Raw genomic sequence first — 16,280 nt, forward strand, 5'->3', positions numbered from 1 at the left:
TAGAAGTGACACATCCCCTCTCCTCCTCCCTTCTCTGCATACCATTCTGTTTGCACCACAGTAATGAACGTTGTTAGCATGAGGGGTTTATGGGCACTGTCTGAGCCAACAGCACTAGAGAAATGGTCACAGCGCTGATGGCCTCGGCGCTGACCACACAGCAAGTCTCTTGGAAAATCCTTCTGTAGGACCTGCCTGCGGATTTCATTCTTTGGAAGAAAAAGACAGGCACACATGTCACACAACTCCCTGTCCTTTTATTTGAAAGAGTAAGCATTTCTAAAAGGAAATAATATAAATTTTATGAATAAATTGCTCAGAAATAGAAAGGGAAAAAAAGAAAATACTGGAACTGAACACAGAGACGATACGAGGCTAGTTAAATAGCATCCAGGAAGACTTTATTCCAGCTCTACTTAAGGAAGCTTAAAAATGAGAAATTGACATTATACAATGAACAAACTTTGGCCAAGTGGAGTTCTCAAGCTAACAAGAACACAGCTGCTTCTGGAGCCTTCCTGGTAGTGGTGGTGGGCTATAGAAGGAACAAATCTAATTCCCAGTAGGTCTTTGGGAAGATTAGAATCAACAGATGGTTATCCTAGCCAGTGCTGTATTTTAGAGCCAAAAAGAGACTGCAGCCATGCATGTCTTTTCCCCAGCCTCTCACGCTACTGGGTATCAGCAAGGCGTATGTCAAAACACAACCTGCCAAAAGTGTTCAAAGCACTCAGTTTAGCTCTTCAAGAAGTTTCTCTACCTCAACCTGACAAGCCACATGCAGACATATCCCTGTTTTATCCTGTGATTTTATTAGAACCTTGTGGCAAGAATACCTTACCTCAGAGACATAGTTGACAAAGTTGAGTATGAAATGCAAGAGGGGGCAGAGGGATTCAGAGAAAAGCAGACCTACCTATAGCCTTTTTTGGTAATGATCCCTTCCTTCCCTCAGAGAAGCAAATGGGTATTAGAAGTTCACAGGTGAAACCTGCTCTGTAAACAAATCATTACACTGGAGCACAAAGACCATAAATATTTGTGCACCAGAAGAAATGGCTGAGTAGGAGTTAAGCAAGCAGTGTACATGCAGTAAGTCAAGAGAACAAGAACAGTTATAAAAGCCAAGAACGCACACAGGTAAAAGCAAAGAACTGGCTGTACTGCCTGGAGTGCTGACAGCATCGAGGCTGCACCATGGATGACAGCATACCACAAATGCAAAGCAACAACTACATATTACAAGTCAACCTGGCTCTGAGCCTTCTTTGCCAAAACAAAAATGTTGCAGGGATCACGCAGCATTGGCATCAATCAAGAACCAGGGAGACAAGATGAGGACATGTAAACTAGCAGTCCTGGTTCTCCGTGCCACCACAAGTAATCCTGGTATCTGAGAGAAAATGAAATCAGTTTTGCTTGAAACAAGAGAGCTCCTTCTCCTTCTGTATTGTGTGCTCATATAACAAGTTTTGCTACATTTATTGTGGCAACTAGTGGAAGAAGAAAAGTTATAATTCAATTATAGAAACAATACCTGTGCAATGCATAGAAGTGACTCAAATTCCATTAAGTCTCAAGGTAAGAGCCATCAAGTTTGCAAAGAGAAGTACCAACCTTTCAGGAAGAAACAGGAGTAACTCATGATGAAAAGGTGGTAAGGGCAGAACAACTGTCTCAACCCCAGAGAGAAGGCATTTAGATTATGTTCCAGTCTGCACAAGTGTACAGTTTAGACCTCTGCACAGGTATGCACATTGCAGGCTCAAGACAAACCATCCTCGATTGTTGTGGTTTATAACAGAAGCCAAGTAGACTGCAGCAGCTGTATATTCCATGAGTTGGTGTGATAAAAGACAGATTATCCAAGCTGAAACATGATTAGCATGATACAAAGCTTACAAGGTAACCAAATCACAAATCAAACAGTATTTAGATGACTAATTGCATATGATTGCATATTAAGTTATATTCACCAGAAGTCCCAAATACTCCTTCCAGAGTTCTAAGTCACAAAATTTACATCAAAACTATCCAAAAGCCTACACTGAGAAAAAATATTGTGCTGATCCTTTCTGCAATCTTATCTCACTCTGTGATGTACATACATTAAAGCAGGGGGGTTGGACCTAAAGCAGGCTGCAGAGTTGTGTCCAGGCAGGTTTCGAATGTCTCCAGAGAAGGAGATTCTACAGCCTCTCTGGGCAGCCTGTTACAGTGCTCGGTCACCCTCACAGTAAAGAAGTTCTTCCTTATATTTAGATGGAACTTCCTCTGTTGCAGTTTGTGTCCGTTGCCCCTTGTCCTGTTGCTGGGCTCTGCTGAAAAGAGCCTGGCCCCAGCCTCTTGATACTCACCCTTAAGATATTTGGAAAGATCCAATTTTCTCCAGGCTAAACAGGCCCAACTCCCCCAGCCTTTCCTCAGAAGGGAGATGCTCCAGCCCCCTCACCATCTCTGTAGCCCTCCCTGGACCCTCTCCAGTAGTTCCCTGTCCCTCTTGAACTGGGGAGCCCAGAACTGGACACCACTCCAGGTGCTGCCTCACCAGGGCAGAGCAGAGGGGGAGGATCACCTCCCTGGACCTGCTGGCCACGCTCCTCCTGATCCCCCCAGGACCCCACTGGCCGCCTTGGCCACCAGGGCACACCGCTGGCTCATGGGCACCTTGCTGTGCTCCAGCACTCCCAGGCCCTTCTCCGCAGAGCTGCCTTCCAGCAGGTCAGCCCCAGCCTGTGCTGCTGCGTGGGGTTGTCCCTCCCCAGGTGCAGGACCCTACGCTTGCCTCTGCTGAACTTCATCAGGTTCCTCTCTGCCCAATTCTCTGGCCTGTCCAGGTCTCACTGGTATTTGTAATACCCAGGTAGGATACTCACTGAAAAATGTAGTATCTGTTTGCAGAGTTGAAGGTTTCGAGGCTTTGAAGTCCAGTCAGAATGTTGCCCTAGATAAGTTCAATGCAAAAAAGTTTACAGTTTTCCTAACTCTTTCCTCCCTATTAAGATTAACCTATTTTTGTAGATACGCTTGTGAGAAATAGGACTGCAGTTCTCTTAATCTCCCCTTGACGTATGGAATTAGACTCTGTAACTCGAAAGTTATAAAGTAGGTATGTTTATTGCGCGCAGATGCTCGGGGGATCGCTCCTCCACAAGCGCGCATGCCCAAAGTGACGAACCATCTCACATTTATACAATAAACCAAATGAATATTCAATTAATGCCTATACATATTCGTTACCTAAACCCGCTTAACTCTTGCTTCCTATGTTAATTAGCTTATCAGTCCTTTGCCTGGAATGTGGTGGTCTTGCAAGCTTGTAGGTGATTCATGTCCTTGTGCCCATCCGATCTTCTCCAGCAAGAAGACTTAGCACTCCCTCTAGATAACATTTGAATGTCTCTCATCCTTTTCTCATTCTTTTTATAAATAGCCCCTTTGTCAGAGGAAGAAGGGCAGGTGTCTCCTCAAGGCTGTGTGCCTATGTGACCAGACACCGCACCCATGACCAGTCACCATACCCACATTCCTTGAGCAGACATATACAATCACAATCGATGTCCATTGTCCCCATTTCACACTATTTCTCCATATCAATCCCCCCTTTTCTATCAAACTAAGTAAATTCTTTTACTTAAGCAGTCTTCCCGAATGATATAAAGCATCATACGTAAGTGTTACCCTTTTAAACATTCTCCAAACCCACAAATATAACATAATGGTTAGTATTAAGGAAATTCCTAAACTGATCAATAAGATCACAATAGGGTGTACCATAGTGTTAAGAATTCCTGTTGCAGAAGGTGACCAGCCAAAGAGAGTATCCCACCAATTATGGTTTCCATCAGGAAATCATTTACAAATTCATTACAATTCCGGGAATTAATTTACATATTTCGCTCCTGCGCAATTGCTTGAGGAGTGGTCGTCTGGGGGTCTCCAGGATGAAGATCAGGAGTCTTCCTCCAGTGAACCTTTTTTGCCTTCTTGTTTCTGCACAGACTCTGTTCCTCGATAGACTAATGAGCATGATTCAAATTCCTTGTTTAGGTAGCGTTATATACACAACAGAAACTTAGGACCAGATGGCCCTTATAAAGGTAACGAATCCAAGGACCTTGTGTCTAGTACATCCGTGGTGCTGACACTAAGGGTCTTGGTGTGTTCATCATGTTGACAATAAGGGTCCTTGAACACCTCCCAACTTTGGATAATTATATATAAGCACATCATTTTCTAAAAAAGTAGTATGCCATTCATCACTCGTTGTACGTAGCTCATTATTCAATCCCCCTGTTCTAAAAACTATCATTATGCTCTCTGATCATTCTTCGACAGCACCAAACAGAACACTGAAGTAATAAGGAGTATGTAATTGCCAATCTATTCCCAATACTGTACTCACTTGTTGTACTATTTTGGCACAAAAGTGTGAGTCTCTATTGGAAGAGATTGTTGCCGGAACCCCAAAGCGGGGGATAATTGCATTTAACAATTCCTTCGTTACCTCTCTTGCTTTATTTGGTCGACAAGGAAAGTTTTTTGGCCAACCTGAAAACATATCAGACATAACTAATAAATATTGGTACCCCCCTTTTCTTGGGAGTTTGGATCAGCTTGCCACTGTTGTCCTGGATAATTTCCTCTACTAATGTTCCCTAGTTTTATTCTATTCGCTGTATTGGGATTATTGCATAAACACATTTCACATTGCCGAGTCACCTGTTTTATTACAGTATACAAGTTTCGCCCTATCAGTTTCGGATTTAGACTTTATATATAAAGTATCAGCTCCCCAGTGCGTCTTATTATGTTCTGTTAGGGCTGTGGTCCATATTAAATTGGATGGTACCACTATACGACCATCCCTTAAATAAGTCCACTTACTTGTTTTATCGTTCATGTCCTGAATTACCTTTAAGTTTTCTTTAGAATAGTTTGGCTCCTGATCTGCACTTACAGTTTGGATTTTATCATCTGGTATTAAGGATAATTCCTCTTTCCCCACCTCCTCTGTTACTTGTCTGGCCTCATGGTCGGCCAGGCGGTTTCCAATTTCCAAATCAGTGCCTCAATGGGCCATCTTATATTCTTCCTTCCTGGATGACCCTCTTATAACAGAGGGGGCCATTCCTCACATCAAGGTCTGGCATGGCATATGTCCCCACCGCTCAACGCCTACTGGGTTGCAGCCAACAGCGGAGCTCAAGATTCTTCTTGGTGGCAAACACAGAGGCCAACCCAGTCTTGCCCTTGACTATGGTAGGAGGCACCTGACCAACCTTATTCCTTGTACTTCGTTGTCAATGCAGAGTTTCATCTGCACATCCCATAACAAGTCACTGTCATGGCAAAACACACAGATTTACATTAGTAAAACTACTACAGAGTGTATTTTATTTCAGCTTTTCTGCCAATATCCCCCACAGCCTTGCTGACCAAGGGATATTGTCTTATCTGAACTGGGCAAGCCTCCCCCTTATCATTTTTACTGTAACAGGTAAAGCATTTTTCACCTTTCCTGGAATTTATTTTCAGATACACCTGCTTAAAAATTTCTTTTACTTCAGGGAGGTCCTCTTTTCCTCTTTTCTGTTGAATTAAAGATAAGCTCATTATTTCAGTTACTTGATCATTTTTAACTTTTAGTTTCATTTCTCCTTCTTTAAACATCTAGATGTTCTAATAAATCTCATCCCAACAAAGATTTTGGTGAATTTGGCATTCTTATTGTTTTCTTAGTTTGTACTTTAAAGGTTTCAGGATGTTTTCCTGGTGGCCAGCAGCTCCCACAACTGTAACAATTTTTTATTTTTTTTTTTTACTGAAGTTTAACAAATAAGTTGGGTTTGTATTCACTAAAATTCCACCTCATTTTTCCTAGTCCCTAGCTCACTAGAGCCCCTTGATGGTTCTTTAGGTTAAGGCAATCTCGCTTCCAGTGTCCACTTTCCCTACAATATGCACACTGACCCGATCCCACAGGAGAGGGATTCACTCTTTCACTTCTGCCCGACATTCCTCCTGTCTCTGCCAGTTTAGCACGACCCAGCTCTTCTCTTACCTTCTGTACACGTTCCCTGTTCCTTCTATCAACTTTTCTATATCACGCTTACCTAGTAACTCGAACCTTTATCTAGTCCTATTAGATCATCCTGACAAACCTTTCATAACCAACTTTCAAACATCTAAATTTCCCATCAAAGATTCACCTTTGCTCTCCTCAGACCCACTGCCTGCCCTAAAGGGGCCGTTACCGGTCCTGTTGTGCTGCAAATGCTGCAGCAATTGGGGTGACATTGTCACGTCCTTCTGCTCAATTGTCAGCAACAGCAACCCCTCCCCCTCACCAGCAGAAGGGTTGGGGGCAGGAGATGCTGTTCCTGCTCCGCAGGTTACACAAGCCTGCCTCTGCAACAGCACTTCTGTTTTAACTCTTTCTTACCCTGAATGCAAATCTGCTCCTTGTTGCTTTAAGTCTGTGTTCTTACCTATCAGCCTTCGCAGGCAAACAGCAAACTCCCTGCCGTGCGTCCAGCAGGGCTCAGCCGCACCGTCGAGCGGGTACGGGGGTTTGTACAAACTTACTCCAATACTCTAAGGTCTCTCACACACACACACCCCGCCTCAGGTTTTACATACATCAGTACAAGTTTTTATCTTACAACGTGTTTCATTCTGGTTGCTCCACAGAAGGAACCACAACCTGAGCTTTTTAACACAAAAATTTCAACAAGAACATCTTTCTAGTTTAGGTCTCAGGGTTTTTTTCCCTATCCTTTTCTGGAGCCATACTCAAAGATCATGTGATGTTAATCCCGCACTCTTTCTGCCACATAAACATATCTGCACACATTATTTCATCCCACTTCTGTTCTCTACTGTTATAAATTGAGACCACAATTGATCATAATCCAATTAAAATTTTATTAATTATAGCAAGTAGAATATGAGCAAAGACAGTGCTGGACGGCAGGGGAGTCTGCGCTCCGCCAACTGCCGCCCTGAGCAGTTTAAACAGTCCTTTTTTATACTTTTTACTTTCGTGTTCATGAAGTAGTGGAGGTGTTAACCCCTTACTCATATATCTTTATATGGGGTCGTCTGTCTTGTTTCTGTCTGGCGGTTATCTTCTCTTTTACAAGCAGCATCCTGGACATCTGGCGGTTATCTTATCTTTCACAAGAGGCATCCTGGACATCTGGCGCCTAGTCTTTACATTATGCTTAACATAAATCTTAATAAACAATATCCTAGTCCATAGTTTCTTACAATCCCCCCCCCCCCTTTTTTTTTTTTTTTTTTTTATCCTATTATTGTTTATTAGCCGTTACTTTCATTCTCGGTACTGTGAAGAAATCTTTTTCCACAATCCCAACATTTATCATAACACTCACAAGGTAATACCTCACAATTACAATAGGCACAATTTTCACGTGGCATAATGCATTCGCAACAATCTTCATCCTCATTAATAGATACACTCTTATATTTTGCCCTAGACCTCATAGTTAAAATAAGCAATTTAGCTATGTCAAATCGTTCTCTAATAAAGTGTAAAATATAGCGTAATATACAAGGCCCAAATATAAGTCCCAGAATCAACATAATAAGCGGTCCTGCTAAAGCAGACAACAAAGTAGTTAGCCAAGGTGAAACATTAAACCAGTTTTCATACCATGACCTGCCCACCTCACGATCTTTCTTACGTTGATCTAACCTTTTCCGGAGTTCAGACATGGTGTCCTGGACTACTCCCGTATGGTCAGCAAAAGAACAACATTCTTCATTGAGAGCTACACATAACCCTCCTTCCTTTAAGAATAATAGATCTAATCCTCTTCTATTTTGCAGCACTACTTCTGATAAAGACTTTACTGAAGTGGCTAAATTTTGGATAGATTGTTCTATTTTTGCTAAATCCTCATCTACAGCCATCTGCAAACTTTGTAATTCCTGACCTTTTACTAGGGAGGCTATGCCTGTACCTGCTCCAACTCCGCCCGCTACCAGCAGTGTAGCTAGGGTTACCACTGTAATTGGCTCTTGTTTTTGTCTGTTCAGGTCTCCTTCAAAGTGGCGTAACACCTCCTCAGAGGTGTGATAGATCAGACGGGGAACAATAATCACCTGTACGCAAAACTGAGATTGGTTAAACACGTTTAGGGATAGGCAAGGCATTACTCCAGTGTCTGAACAAACCCATTTAGCTCCTGGTGTCGGGATAGCCCATTTGTCATTTTGATTCTTGTGTTTCTCTATATTGGTGTTAGTGACTGTTCGGTTGCACAAAGGCTGATACTTTTCGGGCACTGTACCTATACATTTTCCTTGACCTGTTACTAATTGAATAGTAATTCCTTGCGTATGGTTCCTCTGGTCATCCCATGGGCATTCTCGTGGGTTTGAACCATTAGACCATTGAATCCTACCTGGTTTTCCAATTGCCTCAAAATATGGTGGTCTAACATTATAACATAGCCAGCATTCCTCAGTTAAATTTGGTTTGCTTTCATTACGGGCACGATAAGAGGCTTGCATTAGATTCCATAAGGGGTCTCTGGGTTCTGACAACTTTAGATCCCTGGATAAGGAGAATTCAGTCACAGTGTCATTAGTTGTTTCCGAAAGAGAGTTTGGAGAAGTGGTTGCGACGCTTGCGGGGGCAACCTTTTCTTCAGAGAAAGTGGGTGGATTCAGGACCAGGTTTGGTCCTATTGGCAAAGGATCATGAGGAAGTCTTTCTTTTATTATTTTAAACATACTCCCCCTATCTGGCCCTGTGTCCCAAAACCTAATTCCCCAAATTTTTCCACCTAACCATGAGTCTTCTGTAGGATTCTTTACTTTGATACTAATGTTTCTGCAGTATCCTGGTGAATTACAATGTCCATAAACATGTCCATCCTTCCCAATGTCTGGCCGCTTACACCCTTTAGGCTCCCATTCAAATTTCAGATATCTGTCTCCAGGACTTGTCCAATCAGAAGCCCAGGTTTCACAACCCCAATAGCCACAAAAGTATTGACCTGGTTGATTACAATAGCTTTTACCAGGGTTTGATGCAGGACATACATAATATGCTCTACATGGATCTGCCCTATCTTTATGTCCTCCAATAATCATTGCAGTTAATGGTACAGTAAATTTTACTGTCTTTGGAGTTGTAATATTTTGAATTGCATGTGTCTCCTGTAAGTTATATATTTTCCATACCATAGGTTCGTGTGGATTTCCTGCCATTGTGGGTAAGACTAATGTGCTAAAGGTGCACAAGAAAAAGGGTACTGTGAGAGGGGTTTGTTTTTTATTAAATTTTAGGCTCTTACCAGTCCCGGGGGAGTTCAGCCAGGGTCGCTTGCGCATTCCAAGTTGTAGGCTCTTTCCTCTGGTAGGTTCTCCTCTGCCTCGCTCGTCGACTGGGTTGCAGCCAGCCACGGGGGTTGCCATCTTCTCGGCAGCAGGAGTCCCTGGTGGGAATAAGCCTTTCGCACTTGGTTAAACGGTGAGCATAAGCAGGCCAAGCTTTGGCCTTTACCATATGTTCATTGTACCCTACGGCTTTTACTTCCCGTCTACATTGGACTGTGACAATATCAATTACAAATGGTACTCTTTCCTGAGGGTGATAGCAATAATATTCAGGGTTTATCCCGAATGCAAAATAGAACCACTGTTCAGGAGTCCAATCCGGAAATTTGTTTCCAAATCGTTTTAGGGCCCAATCGGTTAGGTGCCTCTCGCTTTTATGGCAAGAGTTACAAACTCCTCGAGGAGGAGTTCCCCTCTTACAGTGTGTCCACCATTTTTCCTGACACTTTTTGCACTTAAAACATGTAAATGGATAACACTCACAGTCAGGTTTCTCACACCTGACCCTCACGTCAGAGGTATAGGTGGCAGAAGTTGAGGTGGCTTTCAAATAACAAAATTTCTGTTGATTAACTTCCAACGGGCAAGCCCAAAAGGCTTCAAACAGGGTTACAAACTGAGCAGGCATAAATTTAACATACCCCTTTTCCACACTTAACTATTTTCCACAGATAATATACAATCAAATATATTATTAATGCAAAAATCAATCCTAAAACGCACTGTATTCCAAAAGGTAGATCTGCTAAATACTGGAAAAACAGTTTGTATCATTACTTATCGTTTTAACACAAGCTTGGTGTCTCCAGGTGAGCTGACAATCTTCCACTGTGGAGGATTTACTGGTCCCTTAACGCGACTGGCATGTGTCCATCCGCGCTCTGCAGTTCGGATGGCTGTCTCTGTGGTGAGCAGAACAAGGTAAGGTCCCTCCCAATTAGGTTTTAGGGTTTCTTCCTTCCACACTTTAACCAATATCCAATCCCCAGGTTTAACATTGTGAATTTTTAAGTCCAACGGGGGTCGTTGCACAATCAGTCCGCGTTCCCAAAGCTTGTTACGATGTTCTGCTAATTGTAAAACATATTCATTAATCGTACGGTCTCGAATTAAAATATTTGTTTGTGGGCTTTCAATTCTATAGGGCATTCCATACACCATTTCGAATGCTGATATTCCCACATCCGCTCGGGGTCTAGTTCTGAGAATTAATAGTGCCATGGGTAGGCACTTAATCCACGATAATTTGGTTTCTATCATTAATTTAGTTAGAATAGTTTTGATTTCCCCATTCATCCTTTCAACTTTTCCCGAACTTTGTGGATGCCATGGCGTATGGTATTCCCACTTAATACCCAAGCTTTCTGTTAGATCTCTAACAATTTTTGACACAAAGTGTGTTCCTCTGTCTGAGTCGATTACTTCAGGTACTCCATATCGAGGTATAATGTGTTCAAGTAGCACTTTAGTAACTTGGTTAGCTGTTGTCCTGGAGGTAGAAAAAGCCTCAACATAATGTGTTAAATGATCTACCAGTACTAAGAGATATTTGTAACGCCCTACTCTAGGTAATTCAGTAAAATCCACCTGCATGTGTGAAAAGGGTCTGTATGCTGGGGAACGTCCTCCAAGAGGTTTTTGCCTCATGTTGTTTCGGTTTACTTTTTGACAGGTCTCACAGGCTGCTGTAACTGCTTTTGCTACATTATATACACCTATACAGGCAAACAGTTGATTAAAATGATCAACTAACGCCTGGGTTCCCCAGTGTGTTTTACTGTGTATTTTTGAAAATATTTCGAGTGCTATGCCTTTTGGTAAAACTTCTCTCCCATCTGGCAATATGTACTTACCATCCTGTTCCTTAGCTCCCATTTGTTCTAGTTTTTCCTTTTCTATAGACTCAAACCTCAAATTTTTATTAACAGGTATTTGTTGTATAGTTAAAATCGTACTATAATTGCCTGCCACTCGTTTTGCTTCTGTATCAGCTGCATTATTTCCCCTAACTTGGTAATTTGTACCTCGCTGGTGTCCCTTTATATGTACAACTGCTATTTTATTCGGCATTTTTAATGCCTCCAGAACTTGCCGAATTAATTCTGGGTGTATCAGTTCTTTTCCCTGTGAGTTAACGAATCCTCTTTCCTCCCATATTTTCCCAAAAGTGTGTACTACTCCGAACGCATAGCGTGAATCTGTATATATAGTTCCATCCTTTCCCTTCAGTGACACTAATGCTTTCCACAATGCATACAGCTCACAGGCTTGAGCCGACCAGCTGGCACTTAGGGGGCCCGATTCTATGTTTTTAAATTCTCCTTTTTCTAACTTAATGATGGCATATCCAGACAATCGTTTACCTTCCACTATTCGTGATGACCCATCTATAAATAGTACTTCTCCACATTGTAGTTCTTCTTCTTCTAAGTCTGGTCTAATGCGTGTCTGTTGTTCAATTGTTTGAAGACAATTGTGTACTAACTCAGTACTTTCCCCTGGGTATAAAAATTCTGCAGGGTTAACCGCTTCGATAGTCTTTAGGGATAGTTTTGGAGATTCTATGAGTATTCCCTCATACTTTAGCAGTCAGCTATCTGTAAGCCATTTTTCTGCTTTTTGTTGAAGCACCCCCCTTATGAGGTGCATATAGGACAACTTCTCCATTAAAGGTAATACGATTCGTTTCTTCAAGTAATAAGGCAGCAGCAACAATAATTTGTAAACAACTCGGCCAACCCCTGCTCACAGGGTCCAACAGCTTTGATAAGTATGCCACCGGTTTCTTTTGTCCAGCCCATTCCTGAGTTAATACTCCGAATGCCGTTCCTTCATGTATGTTAACGAATAAATGGAATGGCCGCTTTAAATCTGGGAGGCTTAAAACCGGTGCTTGACTTAGCTCCCTTTTGAGACTGGCAAACTGCTCTTGATCCTGAGGGGTCCACTTGGGTATTTTGTCTTTAGACAGTTGTTCATATAAGAATTTAACTTTAAAGCTGTAGTTCTCTATCCATTGCCTACAATACCCAAATAGCCCTAATGCCCGCCGAATTTGCCTCTTAGTGACAGGCATAGGTAATTCCAGAATTCCTTTAATGCGCTCTGGATCTAATATCTTCTTGCTGTTAAACAAATAATGCCCCAAATATTTCACTTTTTCCTCCACAAATTGTAACTTTTCTTGTGATACCCGTAGGCCCTTTTGTGCAAGAAAATTTAGGAGTCGAATGCTTTCTTTTCTTACACCCTCCTTATTATTTCCTGCTATAAGCAGATCATCTACATACTGTAACAGCACGTTTCCCGTTTGTACCTGGTATTCTTTTAAGAGCTCTTCCAGGGCCTGTCCAAACAGATTAGGGGACTCAGTGAACCCTTGGGGGAGCACGGTCCACCTTAATTGCTGTCTACGGCCTGTCTCTATGTCTTCCCATTCAAAGGCAAAATAATCACGGCATTCTTCTGCCAGTGGACAGGCCCAAAAGGCATCCTTTAAATCAGCCACACTATACCAGGATTTATGGGGTCCTAGCTTGCTTAGTAGGGTGTATGGATTTGCTACTACAGGGAACCGGGTGATAGTTCTTTTGTTTATTTCCCTTAAATCATGTACGAGCCGATATTTCCCATTTGGTTTCTTTACAGGCAGAATGGGAGTGTTAAAGGGTGACATACAAGGCTCTAAGATTCCGTGTGCTAACAATCGATCAATTTCTGGTTTTAATCCCCTCCGTCCTTCTAGGGATATGGGATATTGCTTTACCCTCACAGGTATGTGGGGTTCTGAAATTTGGATTTTAATCGGTGGGATTTCCAGTCTACTAATTGTGTCCGGAGAGTACCAGACATCAGGGTTAATTTGTTTTTGATCATTCACTGTCAAAGGATAAGCAGATACTGTTAGCTCTTGATTTTTTACTTTAATTTCTAATTGCAATTCAACAATTAAATCTCGTCCTAACAGATTAAATTCTGCTTCAGGGACGAGCAAGAGTTCACCCATTCCAAATTTATTTTCAGTTTCGAATACCACATTTTTGATTTTGCTTACTTTAAAGGGTTCTCCTTTTGCCCCAATTACTTGTACTTTTTCAGGGGAAACTTTACATCCCTCAGGTATTTGCTTAATAGTTGATTTCTCAGCTCCAGTGTCTACTAAAAAGGTGAACTCTTGTTTATGGGGTCCTATTTTTAATTTTATCAAGGGCTCATGATGACTCCGGTCCCCTAAAATATAAAGCCCCTGACTCTCCTATTCTGTTTTCAATATTTCCTCATCCCTGATCCTTTCTCTGCAATTCTTTTTTATATGTCCCTTCTTTCCACAGTAGAAACAATATCTCTGTTCCTTTTTTACTATTACGTTCCCTTGTTTTGTTCCAGCAGATCTGTGTTCACCAGTTCACCCTTTGTGATCCTCTCTGACTGCTGCTACTATCATTTTTATTTGTCGCTTGCTGCTCTCTTCTTCCCGCCTTACATAGACTTTCTGAGCTTCCCTCAATAATTCATCCAACCCTCTATTCTGCCAGTCTTCTAACTTTTCAATCTTCTTTCTGATATCTTCCCATGATTTTGCCACAAACTGAGTTTTGAGGAGCGCTTGCCCTAAAGGGTCGTCTGGATTTACCCCAGAGTACAGCTGAAGGGCTTTCCTCAGTCGTTCCAGCCACTCAGTGGGGCTCTCATTTTTCTTTTGCATTTCATTAAATGCTTTATTGATATTCTGGCCACGGGGTACTGCTTCTCTAATCCCCTGAATTACTATAGTTCTCAGGTCCTGCATATGAGTTCTATGCGCCGGATCCTGGTTATCCCAATTAGGTTTTTGAAGTGGCCATTTAATATCTGCTTGGGGTCCCTGGGCATGCTGAGCATCCCACAGTCTCATTCCTGCTCGTCTAATCATATCTCTTTCCTCAGTAGTAAATAATTGACCAAGGATAGATTGCATCTCATCCCAAGTATAAAGATTTGGTCCCAAAAATTGATTTAATCTTTCTGCCACTCCGAGTGGGTCCTCAATTAAGTTTCCCATCTCGGTTCTTTTAAAATCTCGTAGGTCAGCCGAGTTTAGGGGTACGGAAATATATCCGATCACAGGTTGAGGTCCCCCCATGGGCATTTCCCTTAGGGGGTACATCTGAGCTGCCCCTTTTTGACTTCTAGTTACGCGTTTAGGAGGAGGGGGAGACCCTTGTTCCGACTCTGGTGGGGGAGTGGGCGCTCTGGGGACCTCTGCAGGAGCAGGAGGAGGAATGTAAGGAGGGGGGGTTAGAAGGGTTTCGTCTAACTCTCCCTTCTTTTTCTTTTGTTTAGTTTTTTATTTCATTAAGCGGGTAAAGTCTAGCACCCGTTTTTTTTAGCCACACCTCCGCATATTGACTCTCCTCCGGGTTAAGGGGTTTTTTATTATTAACCCAGAGGTTTAATTGCTGTCTTACCCAATCTTCTTCTGACCCATAGACTGGCCAAAAGACATTTTTAGAAATCTTCTTCCCTCCCCATATCTTAGTACAATATTCTATCATTTTCTGCTTATCTTTCCCTAGGGTTCCAGGGAAATATCTCCAATTGTCTAAGATATATGCCAAAGGGGTATTCTTAGGTACAGTGGGTACCCTTCCCATGGGAGTCGAAGGCTTGCTGCCCTTCGCCCCCATCTTCTGGAATATCCACAAACATACACTCACTCGCTCCCCTTGTTCCTGGCCCAGTCCCTCGCGGGAGATGGGAAACGCAGTACTTAAGAGTCCACACTCGCTTGGTTCAGTATATCGAACCTCTCACTCGTTATATTCCAGGAAACCCAATCCCGCCCGAACGGCAAAACCCGCGAACAAATTCGCAATATACTTACGCGTCCTGCGTCTTCGTCCGGACTCCCGTGCACAGAATTTTATGGGATTTTACCGGTTTCTCCTTTGCTCATTATTCTAGAGTTTAGGTTCGTCGGTAAGGTTGGAGTAAGCTGTTGGTCGCGGGGCCACGAAATGTCGCGGGGCGCCTCCCCGGAGGACCAAAGCCCACTGTTCCTTATCCGAGTCACGGCACCAGAAATTGTTATAAATTGAGACCACAATTGATCATATTCTACTTGCTATAATTAATAAAATTTTAATTGGATTATGATCAATTGTGGTCTCAATTTATAACATCGACGAAGAAACAACATAAGCTGTAAAATTGTGTTGTAATATAAGACTTCCTTCAGGTGGCCATCTTTCACCATCGCCTAATGTATACAAAGGCCACCAATTCTGACAATATTTTAAAAATGTCTTTTTTGTTCAAATTTCCTCCCGGAATTCCGCCAAATTCTTTCCAATGCTTCAAAATACATCCCAGGGGTATTTTGGTATTTATTTCTTGGCTCGGTTTGCCCCCCATCTTCTTAATAAGTCTGATATATTTGTCTACAATGTATTAGTTATTTAGCCTTATTTCTTGGTCTCTTTTTTTTTTTTTGAAAGGAGATAATATATTTTAGACACTTGCCACCCTTTGTTCAAGTATACAGACAGCAGCTATGACACTAAGGGCAGAGGTTAATTCGTGCTTTTTCCAAATGATGTTAGCTCTAATGTTTTGTCCACAGCCTCCCGCTCTAATTTCTAATTATGCATTCCAACACTTCATAAACTGATTTTTCAATCGCTGCGTCCCTCTCTGGCCGGCCCCTCGCGGGGAACACGGACACGCAGAGCGGGACTCCTCCCCACTCGCTTTGCAGTGACACCCACACACGTCACACTCTCCGGGCAGCCCGCAGTCACACAGGCAGTACGTTACACGGTACCGTGCGCTTACATACAGCCCTCGTAACGCTGACAGTTTGCGTTATCACACAAAGTACGCATTTCAACGAACAATTGCCAAAAAACAGATTCTAATTTTTTCTGGCC

Source organism: Falco naumanni, chromosome Z (genome assembly GCF_017639655.2).
Source record: "Falco naumanni isolate bFalNau1 chromosome Z, bFalNau1.pat, whole genome shotgun sequence".
In the NCBI taxonomy this organism is placed as follows: domain Eukaryota; kingdom Metazoa; phylum Chordata; class Aves; order Falconiformes; family Falconidae; genus Falco; species Falco naumanni.